The following is a 14,060-nucleotide window of genomic DNA, read 5'->3' as shown; positions in this document are numbered from 1 at the left end:
CAAACTAGAGAGCACTATACGCTTGAAGTGCCCTTATTTTGACAAGAGTTCTTTCCACTTGTCAAAAAGTAACTGTTTCACTGCTCATTCCCCACTTCAGCTTCTCTGCTGCTGCCGCCGCCATTTTCTTATGATGTTGGGAAGCTCCACTGAAATCTCAATAACTTGCTGTGGCATGTGCAGTACCTCTGGCACTACTGGTGGGAGGAGCAAGGGCACTGCAGGCTCGGGGAGTGGGCGGGAAGGGGGGGAGTGGGGGCAGGGCCTGCGGCAGAGCCCGGGGTTTGAGCAGTGAGCTCCCAGCAGCACATTGGAAAGTTGGCGCCTGTAGCTCCAGCCCTGGAGTCGGTGCCTATACAAGGAGCCGCATATTAACTTCTGAAGAGCTGCATGTCGCTCTGGAGCCACAGGTTGGCCACCCCTGGCTTAGATCATTCCCATCAGAGTAAGTGCCTGCTCCTGATGCTTGCTGATCAGCTATTCAGCGAGAGGTGGATAGGACATCCCACAACCAGCTGCAAGTCATGATTCTAGTAAAGGAAGAGCTATTCACCTGCTGCAATATTGCTCCAACCAGGAAAATGAGCATTCATGAAAAGTCCTCCCAACAAGGCTATATAGGATTGAGCCAAACGGAGTGAGTGGTCAGGGGGAGGAGGAGGGAGAGGATAAAGAAGAAGCCAGGAGAGGGGAGAGCTAGGAAGAACGGAGGATGAGGAGGAAGCTTGGGGGAAGAAGGAATCAAGAGGAGAGAGAATGAGAAAGAAGTTAGAGATGAAGAAAGGGGAGCAAATGAATGGCGCAAAAATTTACAGTTGGGAAAGATTTCAGAGTAACAGCCGTGTTAGTCTGTATTCTCAAAAAGAAAAGGAGTACTTGTGGCACCTTAGAGACTAACCAATTTATTTGAGCATAAGCTTTCGTGAGCTACAGCTCACTTCATCGGATGCATATTGTGGAAAATACAGAAGATGTTTATATACATACAAACCATGAAAAAAAATGGGTGTTTACCCCCTCCACCTTCTTCTGACGGTGCTTGTTAAACCCTGGATTTGTGCTGGAAATGGCCCACCTTGATTATCATACACATTGTAAGGAGAGTGATCACTTTAGATAAGCTGTTACCAGCAGGAGAGTGGGGTAGGGGGAGAGAAAACCTTTTGTAGTGGTAAACACCCATTTTCTCATGGGGTTTGTATGTATATAAACATCTTCTGTATTTTCCACAGTATGCATCCGATGAAGTGAGCTGTAGCTCACGAAAGCTTATGCTCAGATAAATTGGTTAGTCTCTAAGGTGCCACAAGTACTCCTTTTCTAGTTGGGAAAGAGAAGTTACCCATAGACAAAACAAAAACTGAAACGACTAAAGATGAGACTGTGAAAAAGGGGAAAAGAACAAAAGAAAAATTCATGGGGAAAAAGTAAGGTTTTTTGTTAATAGATAGGTTGTGGAAGAAACCTTATGACTTTATCTGTATAAATACACACACATATATATGGATAGAGTAGGGGCAGGTTCTACATATTGCCCTTTGGACTGTAAGTTCTGACATCAAGCCTACACAAATCCCAATAGCCCTCTTCTCCCCAGTATAGAATTCAGGTAAATATCATTGACTCCTATCCTGTGCGGGGAGAGAATAGGACTGCAGGATGAGTTTGCAGAGTGGTAGTCACAAAAAAGCCTCTTTGGACCCATAAACCAAGCGAGTCTGATGTGGAGTCACTGAGCCAGAATAAATGTGGAGGGCCAGAATGTTATTTTTAGAGTTACTTTTCTGTCTGGAACTGACACTTTACTATACTTACTGTGGCAAAGCATGGAAATGACACATAATATATAAATGTCATTGATTCCGTGTCCCTGGGCTGTTCAGAAGTGGCCTTTCACACATCCTTCGAGTGCCAGAGCGGCTCACACCCTTGTCTTTGAACAATTAGCCAAGAGGCATGAAAGAGGAGCCATTTGTTATCAGACATAGCTGTGTGTTGGAGTAAGGGTAAAGGATAGAAACAGCTGAATGGCTACAGACAAGGTAACCAGGCAGTTTTAGTGAACAATTAAATTTGACTGGTGTGGATAAATGAAGATTAACAAACTTACTTTTATTAAGCATGTTTTATCTCAAAGGTTGTGAGCCTTAACTAGTCACCTGCAAAGGTGAAAAAAATAGGGTTTTAAAAATGTTTTGTTTCTTTATGCTGTATAAAGACAACAGCACAGTGTGTGTATATGGGAGAATTTGGCTTGAATCTTATGTTAAAAATTCAATCATGTCTACTCTGTATTTCTGGGAGACTACAGATGGCTGGGGAACTGGTTGGGCTTTGACATCAGAGACATCATACACATGAAATCTGATTTAACTTGAGGAAAAAATGGTTTTACTCAGATTGTTTGAAAACCTCTTATGTTTAAGATCTATTTAACTCAAACACCCAAATAAAAAGCTAGGAGAAAAGCTGTCTACATTAAAGATTCCACACCTCTGCCCCTTTATCTATCTGTATACACTACAAGATCATCATTATAGGAGGAGGATCACTTGGGATTGAGGTGGGAGAGGGGAAAGGAGTCGTGAAATAAAAGAGAAAAACAGAGGAAGGAATTAGAAAGGGGAAAGAATATTGAGAGTGAGGCTGGGTAGCTAAAGGCTGAGGTGGTAGGAGAGGGGCGAGATGAAGGGAAACCTAGTCACCAATAGTAACACAACAAATATGTGGAAAATATATCCAGAGCCCAAATTTCAGAATTGATTCTACCAGGAGGCTGTGAAGCCTCTTCCCAGCTACAGTTGCTACTGAGCCCTCTACCCCAAGTAGCTCCATCTGGGTCCAGTGCAGGAGAGGTCAAGGGAAACTGGAAGACCCTGATTTACCTCTCGCTGTTAGCTGGCCGTGGCTGCTTTGGGAAAGGAACACAGATGTGGTCCTTCCGAGAACATGTTAAGACATATGAGAGGGGTGGAAGGAAGCATGCACTACCTCTAACCATGCTCAGCCTATTCCATGAATCAATAAAATACGTAGGGTGAAATCCTGCCCTGGGATTTTGCCACTGAATTCAATGAGTCAGGAATGGATTCCCCCTTATTCTCTGGGTCTGTCAATACACCATCACTGAGCAGCAGTAAATTCACTTTGTAGATAAAGTGTGAGAGAGGGAGATGATAGGACTCGGGGAGCAGGAAGGACATTATAGGCTAGTTTGAGTCCTGATTTTCACAAGAGCTCAGCATCCACCATCAGGGACAGATTTTGGTGACAAGGTTGGAATAAAGCATTTTTAAAAACCTGCCCCTGATGGTGGATGCTGAGCTCTTGTGAAAATCTGGCTGTTAGTGTCACAATTTCAGCAGCCCGGGGTGCTGGTTAGTATTATTATGGTTCATATTGTGGAGCCCTAGGCATGTACCAGAACCTCCTTGTGCTAGGCATTGTACAAACATACTGTCCCTGCCCCAAAGAGCTTACAATTTACATACTTTTGAAAATGTGTTCCGTATTTAGGTGCCTGAAAGAGCACAGAGCTCTTTTCGAAGTTGGGCCCCAGTTCTGTGTGCTGAGCACTTGACAATGAGCCCTCAGAAGCTGTCATATCGTACAGGCCGTGATTTTGCAAATGCTGAGTACACCCTATTCCCATTGACATCAGTGGGTGTTGCTCGTATGTGGTGTGGCTGCATGCTTAGATCCACAGTTCTTATTATCCAGTTACTGTACATTTGTGCTTCATTCCTATATATTAAAGAAATGAAGACTTAAGGGAAAAAAAACAGTCTCCACTATAGGTTAGTCCCAGACATAATCACAGAAGGAACTTTTAGAAAAGTTCTGGGCTGTAATTATACATTGTGCTGCTGACTAACTTGCAAGCTGTGGCTATTTACTGGAGTGTGATTGACGGGTAGTGAGACACTTCAACCTGAAGATGTCTTTTCTTCTGGTTCAAGAATTATGACACTTGGCAGGGACTCAGTCCCAAAATAAAATACAAGGAGTATGTGAGCATAAAATACAGATGTGCCCAGTGCCACTTTACAACCTAAAGCATAAGTCAGCGTAAATCTGAGTTAGGTTTAAAAAGGAAACTGACCATACAGGTACCTCCTTAGTGAGAATTAACTGGGTTGGGGAAATGCTCCTTTAAATCCCAGGGGGAAGTTGGGGTGTGGGTGCAGTTATGGAAATATACATTTTGTTAAGATTAAAGTAGAGGATGAGAATGGAGATAACATGTGGATACTGTGTTCAATTTGTATATGGTTTATGCCTTTAACAAGACAGTGTTATATGCTACATGATGTCCACCAAAAAACAACATCTGCAGCATATTTCCATTCATTGGCAGGATAAGTAGGTTTGCATAAGCAAGCCCACACTTGAAAGTTGCTGTCCAATAAGAGAATAGGATGCCTCTTCTTTTTGACTGAAGAAATATCTGAACAAATCTTAATTCTTATTTATCCACCAAGGAATAGCTTTCAGTACTGGTTGGGTTTTTTGATAACATGGAGGACAATTGTAGAACTGTGTTGTCACATTCTGACAGTCTGGCACCCAAAGGAACTTCTAGCCTTGCTTTTCATCATTGCTATGTCTTATTGATGTTCATCTATTTCAAGCAGCAAGTTTGCCTGTAAGCTATCGGATGTTACTACCTGTACACCCCATCATAAACCATCTTCTACTGACAACTATTTTTCTAGAAAAATAAAGTCTCTCCTCTGCTATGTGGTTTTACAGTGCAGAAAGAATCTATTGCATTATTTTGGCCAAAACAAGAATCTTTTTCTTTAGGTCAATTTCTACCTCTTTGGATGAAATAGAAAGGATCGCAAGGAAAGAAAGAGATACTGAGTTTACCTTTGGTTGTGTCTCTTTCAGAGGCAATTGGAATAGCATGGTCCCCTCAAGACTTGTAGCTGTAATCCACAGAAAGCTAGTTAGAATTTCATCCTTATGCACACCAAAGAAATGGGCTGCCTGAACTGTGCGTTTCCAAAAATGGTGGAAGTGTAAGATTTTCTAGGACTTTGTAGCAGCCAGCATAAACTCCTGATTGGAGAAGGATCAGAATCCAGTTCCAAAAAGCTCAAGACTTATTTTCTTACCTGGAAGGAGAGGCAAAGTTTACAACAGCTGATGTATCCAAGCCACATTACAGGTGGCATTTAAGCCATATTTAAAAAAAAAAAAAAAAAAAAAAGATTACTGTGAGCACACACAAAGGGCACAGAACTCACAACCCAGGAAGAGGGAGCTATTCCAGGAGGTGGAAAGGCCCCCAGTGTAACTTGGGCAGCACTGGGAGCCTGTCTATGTTATGGTAGCCCCCCCGAGACTACCTGATGGGCTACAGAGCTGCCTGGAATCTCCATAGTGCTGTGGCTCCACCCTATGACACATCCCTCCCACCATCAGCCCCTGTACACCACCTATGGCAGGCCTTGCAAGGGAGTGTGGATCCTTGGAATGCAGCCTCATGACTGCACCCCTGTGCCTCCACTGGGGGAATCCTCCCATGTCTGGACACAGGGGTTTTCAGGCCTCTTTATGCCTCTCTAACCTTTTACCTGGTGAGGATCTCACCCATAGGGTTTCATGTGCTTTTCAAAGCAGCATACAAACGTTAGTTAATTACAGTGGTATGTATGATGCCCTTGTGAAGTAAGTATTACCATCAGCCTTTTTCCGAAGGGGAAACTGATTCACAGAGAGGTTAACTGACTTGCCTACAACCATGGTGCAAATGAGCAGCAGAACCAGGATTAGAAATTAGGAGTTCCTAGCTGCTGATGCTTTTATTCAGGCTAGCGTGCCTGTGTTTTGCTTCAACAGGCTGAGCAAAGGTAGAACAACTGTCATGGACACTTCTGCACTTCCTTTATTCTTCCTCTCCATCATTCATATTTTATGTTCTGTTTGACTTTCCCAACCACCCTTCAATCCCACACTGAATCGCACAAATACACGCCTTTGATGTATATTCCTCTTTGAAAGATTTACTCGTGTTGATGGAAGCTCTCTGCATTGTCAGCTCCTGTGCAATAGAGAGAACTTTTGAAATAAGGGACAACTGAGAGGTCAGAGGCCCAGGCAGAGAATCTAGAAACAGTTTGCAAAGTTCAGACTGTCCCAGTTGTGCTAAGAAAGTGAATGAGACAAAAGGGTGGGGCAGGTGGAAATATGGTTCAGAAAATGACAGGGCAGGAAATGAAGATCCTTCACTATATCTGATCCTCCTTGTTATTGATCTGTTTCAATTTCTGTACTGCAGCTATCCTAGATTCTGGATGCATTACAGCATTGCATGAAAGCAAATTCAATACATCGAGGGCTCACCAAATCATATCTCCTCCAACTCCAAACAGCATTTTCCAACACCACCTCCCTATTCTCCTCAACCGCCTTCCCAACCTAGAAAAGCCTAGGCAAACATTTAGAGTGATTTAATATTTTCTCTCTGTTAACTCTGGCCTACTGACTTAGTTCCTTGCTTTTTATCTTTGAACTAAATTATTTCTACCTGTACCTTGCTAATGAGCCACCCATTCCATTACTCACATTTAGGGCCACACCTTAGTCATCAGAAGAGGTTCCTAAAGATTTCCTTCTGGGCCCTGCTTCCTGTTAAAGTGCTATAGTGTTGCCATGAATCATATATAGCAAAGACTTTCAAACTGTTGTTCACAGGCTACTGGTAGCGTGCAGAGTATCTCTGTCTAGCTCTTTTAGGTAGTTAGGTGGCCCCATTACTGTAGCATCCCACACTCTGATATTCTTACTCTCAACACACTTGTTAGATAGGGATGTTGATGGGGAATGGAAGCAGAGGGAGACTAGGTTGGGATTCAAAGGTATTTAGGCATCTAACTCCCATCACTTTGAATAGGAGTTAGATGCTTAAGTACCTTTATGAATCTTACCCTCACTGCTTAATTTGTAATAAAAAGTTGCCAGGGCTCAAGCCATTTTTTACATTCATAAACTGTGCTTGCTGTATCAGAGGTACCAGGGCTATGAATTGCCAAGCCTAGAGGGGCTGGGGCTTAGCCCTGGCACACATTAAGCACTGCTTACCCTAGGGTGACTTGCCCAGGGTCACATAGGAGGTCTGTGGCAGAACAGGGAATTGGAGGTGCCTAAATCCCCTAAGCCCTGTACAATTCTGCCTCCCTCTTGCTGGTGTTTTGCATTGATCTGGCTTGCCATATGGTTAGGGCCCTGACCAAATGGACTGTGAATTTGGTAATTTCATGATCAGAGGATTTTAAAAATTATAAATTGCACAATTTCAGCTATTTAAATCTGAAATTTCACAGTGTCGTAATTGTAGAGGTCCTGACCCTACAGGAGGGGTCACGAGGTTATTGTAGGGGGGGTTGCAGTACTGCTACCCTTACTTCTGCGCTGCTGATGGCAGCAGCGCAGCCTTCAGAGCTGGGCAGCTGGAAAGCAGCGGCTGCTGGCCGGGAGCCCAGCGCTGAAGGCAGAGCTGCCACCAACAGCAGCACAGAAGTAAGGAAGGCCGAGTATGGTATTGCCACCCTTATTTCTACACTGCTGCCTGCAGAGCTTGGTCCTCAGTCAGCAGCCGCCATTCTCCAGCTTTCCAGCTCTGAAAGCAGCAGCACAGAAGTAAGGGTGGCATGGTATAGTATTGCCGCCCTTATTTCTGCGCTGCTGCTGCTGGAGCGCTGCCTTCTCCAGCCACCCAGCTCTGAAAGCAGCACAGAAGTAAGGGTGGAAATACAGTGACCCCCCCCCCCCCCCAAAATAACCCTGACTCTCCTGCAACTCCCTTTTGAGTCAGAACCCCCAATTTGAGAAACACTGGTGTCCCCCATGAAATCTATATAGTATAGGGTAAAAGCACACAAAGGACCAGATTTCACAGGTGGAGATCAGATTTCATGGTCCATGATCTGTTTTTCATGGCTGTGAATTTGGTAGGGCCCTACATATGGTGCTGCCTCTCCTCTAGAATTCCAGCCACAAAAATGCCTTTAAAGACAGCTAAAAATGCATGAATATTTTCCCTGGTACACAGCATCATACAGTGCATGAAAAAACTACATGACTGCAGGTGAAATCAAAGTCTTAGCTTATTTAGTTTGTAATCTTTTTGTTCTGTGTTTGTATAGCACAGAGCACACTGGCATCTTGCTCCATGATTAGGGCTCCTAGGCATTACCACAATACAAATAATAAATTAATAATGATCATAATGTCATAAATGCAGTACATGCAGAGAGCATGGTTTAACCTGTAAAAAGTCCCTCATTTCAGGCTCAAAGTTTCCTCCATTGGCAAAGCTCAACTGTTATTCCACTGTTAGTGGCTGTAATTTATTCTCCAGGAATATTGAACCATGAGGTTTAGGGAAACTTTCTTTTAAAAAATAAAGTCCCAGCATTTCCAGCTACCTACTTTACTTTTGTTGTTGCTGTTTTCCTCATTTGGGGACCCTGGTTCACACTGGGGCAATAGTAGATTGAGAGCTCTGGTCAGTCAGCATAACATTTCAAAACAAACTTGAAAAATGTGCTGTAATGTGACTAGCCGCTGTCAACCTCAATGCAGCTTGCCGACTGGCAACTCCTTTTTGCTTTCGTGTGGTGAAACAGAAACCTCAGCATGCACTACATGTGTTTCAGTGTTCAACGGAGCTTGCATTTCTAGGGAGAATCTGAGATGGCAGAAGAAGGAAAGTGAAGAATCCCCTCTGGATAGTGGTGGAGGGAGCCCCAGTCCCCTTGCTCTGATTTTTTAATCTCATGGAAAAAGATCAACAAAGGTTGTGGAGGAATAAATTGCTAGTTGCGGCTAGGGGGTCAAGATGTAAGTCAGATTTGCAGAGGAGTGGGAACAGTGGTTGCGGGAACCAATACTCACTCTGCTATGGTTTCACTGTCATAGAACAAGTGCATTCTTGAGTTACACCATCCAAAAAGAGAACCACAACCCTTCCACACCCAGACTTCTGAAACACAGGGATCAACATTTTTGATGGTGTCTTACTGAGGAGTACTCTACAGGAGCCTTGCTGGATTGGTTACTGCACATGAGAATGATCTCTACCGATCCGATACTTTTAGAGCCCTCAGCCCTGTAGGATGTGAGCCCCACCCTCTCCCTTCACTGAACCATAGGTGTTGTCATTCACCAGGAGACGTCTGTTGGAAGGAAGAGGCTATTTACTGCTGCCATTAGTCATGCACTCACTCATGTTCACATAATCGGCCCAGAGTCTCTGTTGGGATGTCCTTCCAGCCTGGCCCATTTTATCTCTTTATGCTGGAGGGCAAAAGGAAGTCAAGCAAAGTAACTTGTAATATCCTTTGTGTGTGGCTAAATAGAATTCAGCAGATGTATTAGTAATAAAAAGCAGGAGCGGATTTACCATGGGAAAAAAATTCAGGACAAATCTCATCTGACAACCTGCCCCCGAGTCCTGACTGGAGGCACAGCAGGGCTCAGGCAGGCAAGCTGTCTGCATGCCATGGCTGGTGGCCCCACGCCGCTCCTGGAAGCGGCCAGCTGCTGGCAGGTCTCTGTGTGCCCCTGGTCGGGGGGAGGCGACTCTGTGCGCTGCCCCAGCCCCAGGCAGTGCACGGAGACCCACTGCCCCCATTTCCCCAAGGGGCACGCAGAGATGTGCCAGCAACGCTAAGGCAGCTCCCTGCCAGCTCTGCCTCCCTCCCTCCACGCTGCACCACTCCCAGAAGTGGCCCCTGGCGGGGTGTCTCTGCACACTGCCCCCTCCCCGAGCACCGACTCTGCAGCTCCCATTGGCTGGATAGTGGTGGAGGGAGCACCAGTCAGCGCCTGAGGGCAGCAGCACGCGGAGACCCCCGGTCCTCCCGGCCTAGGAGCTGCTGCCAGAGGGGTGTGTGTGCTGGTCACTTTGGGAGCCACGCTACCCAAGGTAAGCACTACCCTCCTGCCCCCCAACCCCAGCCCAGAGCCTGCACCCCGTACCCAAACTTCCTCCCAGAGCCTGCACCCCCTCACACCCCAACCCCCTGCTCCAGCCCAGAGCCCACACCCAGTACCCAAACTCCCACCCAGAGCCCGACCCCTGCACTCCCTCCTGCACCCCAACCCCTGCCCCCGATCAAGGTACCTCACTCTATTTTCATTTACTTCCCATTACTTATAATATAGGAGAAGGATGAAGAAAAAAAGAATGAAAAACGGGAGAGGGAGATGAGAGAATGTTCTTTTTCTTGGCTAGGTCCCAGGGAGGGGGTGCAAAAAGGAAGCTATGCATAGGACCCCACTAACTCTAAATCTGCCACTGAATAAAAGATTAAGTTCTCCCGTCCTCTTCCAGCAGAGGATGGGGGAGGGCAAAACAACTAGAACCTGTGGCCCAAGCCATATTTCCTCCTACCTGGGACCCCTTGGAAGCCACTCCACCAGAGCCCTATAGAGTTGGGCTTCCACAGATCTAAGAGGCCAGAAACAGGCGAGATTGTAGTGGGGAGCAGCCATAGCTACTTTCCACAGCATGGTACCCTGCTGATTTCATACCAGATTTGTCTTCTTGCAGGTGGGAGTCAGCAACTCTCAAGAGGCATAATGATGGGGGTCAAACTCCCTGTCTAGAGGAACTCTGGTAAATACAAGATGGTGTTGTCTGCACTATAGTTTGTTAGCATGAGTTTGTGCCTGGCTGCATTACTCCTGGGTAATGAAACCCTTAGTGAGTTATGCATGTCATTCCAAACGAGCTCTGATAAGACCTTTTCACGCCATCATGTATTATTCTCCTTCTGGAAAATATTTTACAGAAGACTAGTTCGTTTCTTAAAAAATACTTAGGGTGCTTGGTTTTCTATTGTTCCAACATACAGACTTCAGAGGGAGAGAACAAGTGTAGCTCATAAACATTAGGCACCTCCAAAAATGTATTATACAGAATAATACAATGAAGCCCGGTACTGCACAACCCAGCAGGACTAGACACAAATGCTGCCGTCCCACTGGGAAGATTGGGAAAGATTCCTGGGTCTTCAGTGGAAGTAAACCCTCATTCCTAGTTCATGAAATATTGAATCCTAAGTGGTCAGTAGCCTAGGACCAAATATCACTCATCCTGCACTCTGACTAATGTAATTTGGGAATATTCGGTAGGTGGGAGAATGTAACAAAGGGCAGTGTTGGCCAAGGGAATCTCTGTTAACAATGTTCCAATGGAGCCACTTTCCTGGGCAGGGGAGCATCAGGGACCAGAGCTTAAATGGAAGTAAAGGGCCTCCTTTGAGGACAGCCGTAGGTTCCTGTAGAGCCCTAGGGATCTGTCCAGTTTGGGGATGGGCCTCACAGCTTTTTCCACTAGAGGACAATATTGTGGAATGTGATGTTATGGGGGAATTTTCACAAGGGAACCCTTGCAGAGATTTCCTCCCCCAGATTTCCCCTTCCCTAGATCTGGTGCAAGGTGTGTTTATGTAACTAGAGACATTAGAGATTGGAGTGAAGCAGAACTGGGGCTCTAAACACTCCCTCCCTCTCCCAACACTGGGCAAGTTTGGATTTGAATCTAAACATATATCCTCACTTGTTTGGCTCCAGCTCTGTGTTTATATATTATATAAAGCGCACACACATACAGCCGGACATGATTGTCAGCATCAAGCATTCAGACTATCAAGGGGTAACCTTTGACAGTAAGCAAAGGCTGAGAGTTTGCTTTCAAGCGCATCCATCAGGGAGTAGTAAGAGGCTGTTACCTGCTGAAGCAGCATAATGTTTTATTCAACCATCTCCCAGTAAAAACATTTCTGGATTTTAAGACCAAGGGATTGCTTTATATTTATAGTTCATCTTTATGAGTGGGTCTCCCCATGAGGACAGCAGTTCTCCATTAATCTATATTTCATCTAACCCCCTGAAGCCACGATACTCCACAGAGAAGTAAAATCATAGTTGATGCAATAGTATTTAAAGCTAGAGCACTATGTTTCTTCATTGCTTGACTGATTGTTGGGGCTTTTTCAGAGGATGGGGAATTCACAAGCAAAACTAATATTATTTTGGAATTAAATAAATCAAGCAAAAGTTAAAGTGAATGATTTGAAGAACAATTTTGACACCTGATAAACACTGAAAAGTTTCCCAAGCAAGTGTGTTGAGACAGCAGAACAGTCTACGGCCTGGTCTACACTACAGAGTTAGGTCGACTTAAGGTGTGGAGTTCCCTGCAAGACAGCTGCCAGGCTCCTGGAGGGGAGGCGGGAGCCCTGAGGGCAGCTGGGCTCCCAGGAGGAAGCTTGGGCAGCAACCCAGCTCATAGTGAGGAAGCGGGAGCCCCGGCAGCAGCCCAGCTCCAAGCCCAGGGGCAACAGGTCTCCCAACGTCGAACCCGAGTTCCAGCCCAGCTTCGAATGGTGAGCCAGGGGCCAGGGCGGCAGCCCAGATGCAATCTAAGAGCCCTGGGGACAGCCAGGCTCTTGCTGGAGCCCTCCACCCACCCTGGGGTGACAGCCCAAGCTGTGAGCTGGGTGCGGGGTTCACAGCAAAGAGGCAGCGAACCTTTCTTGTCAGTCTCCGGGCTCCAGCATGGAGCTGTGAAATTGAAAAGAATGAGAGCCAACAGCTGATATAAGTAACACAGTGTCTACATAGAGACTGCATCACCCTACCTACGCTGACACAAGCCCTACATCTCTCACGGAGGTGGAGTTACTATGTCGGTGTATTAGGGCACTCACATAGGCAGGAGCAAGACTGTAGTAATAGACACAGACATAATTAGGTCGACGTAAGCTACCCCTCGTTCCAGCACCACTGCCTGCGTGACCTTGGGCAAATCACTTGTCAAAGTGCCTCTACTTCGGTATCTATAAAATGAGGATAATTAGTAGTGCCGAACTCACACAGGTGCTGGATTAATGTTTGTTAAGTTATGAAAGCCTTAGCTGGAAGGGGCATTTTTGAGTTTGTGGAAAGAATACTTGCATGACCAGGTTGTAGGACTGGACTACAGACTACCAAGGGCTGAACTACGGCTTTGACACAGCCCCATGCAAGGGGCAACGTGTAGTTTTGCTGCCTCAAGAGCAGATCAGGAAACAGACTGTGACCCTGTGAGTCACAATCTGCCTCAGTTTTCTTCCTGCTCCGAGAGAAACACACCCTCTAACAGCCCTATGCCGTGCACAGAGTACAGGGGCTACAGTGTGGTCTAGTGGAGAGAACAACAGACTGTGATACAAGAGACCCAGGCTCTATTTCTGGCTCTGCTACTGGCCTGCTGGGTGGCTGTGGGCAAGTCACTTTAGCTCCCAGCGCCTCCATTTTCCCTTCTGCAAAATGGGGATAATGATACCTACTTCCTGTGTAAAGTGCTTTGAGATCTACTGATGAAAAGCATTATATAAGAGCTAGGTATTATTTATTTAATTTTTATTTTATTCCTCCTGGCATATCAGCAAAGCTATGCTAGCCAGCACATTGGAGTAGTGCAGTCAAGTCTCCGCCTATTCCCCATCTGTGCAGGAGGGATATTAGAAGATCTGTGAAGGCTGCTTCTTCCCTGTTCTACAGCCAGCCAGCCCAAAGCAGGAAAGAAGCACCTTGCGGCAGAGCCACTAGATGAATATCACTCTGGCTCTGCATTACATAAACCTCCTGCATGCCATTTAGGAATGGAAGCTCCAATACTTACATAATTTAAAACTAGCCTGAACAAATTACGGCAGGAAAATTTGCTACACTGACAATCTGGAGGATGGACAAGATATGAGCTAATAGATTTTCCATGGCTCAGTCCTAGAGTTTGTAAGTGGTCATTTTTGTATTTACTGGATTTTGAGAAACATGCACAATATGCAGTGCTTCAAGCCTACAAAGATGTGCTGGAACACACTTCCATCCGGACAGAAGAGATGCTAGGAATGTACTTCCGGTAACTGACAGTACTAGAAGTAGTGGGATGCCACTGCAGTTCCCCAACCAAGTGCCAGAATGGCATTCTGGAGTGTTCCAGCATGACTTGAGCTCTGATAATACGGATCTTTATTAAATCAGATGAATGCCCTCAG

The 14,060-nt window shown here is 45.6% G+C and overlaps 1 protein-coding gene across 2 annotated transcripts in view; it reads left to right on the top strand.

Moving 5' to 3' along the window:
• The window catches only part of LOC102933581 (cadherin-6), a 123,545-nt gene that overhangs the window by 52,107 nt on the left and 57,378 nt on the right, over positions 1–14,060 (top strand). The gene's annotated exons all lie outside the window — the stretch shown is intronic.

Source organism: Chelonia mydas, chromosome 2, assembly GCF_015237465.2.
Source record: "Chelonia mydas isolate rCheMyd1 chromosome 2, rCheMyd1.pri.v2, whole genome shotgun sequence".
Taxonomy (NCBI): Eukaryota; Metazoa; Chordata; order Testudines; family Cheloniidae; genus Chelonia; species Chelonia mydas.
Note: the sequence above shows the minus strand (reverse complement) of the source record. Positions and strands in the feature narration are given on the sequence as shown.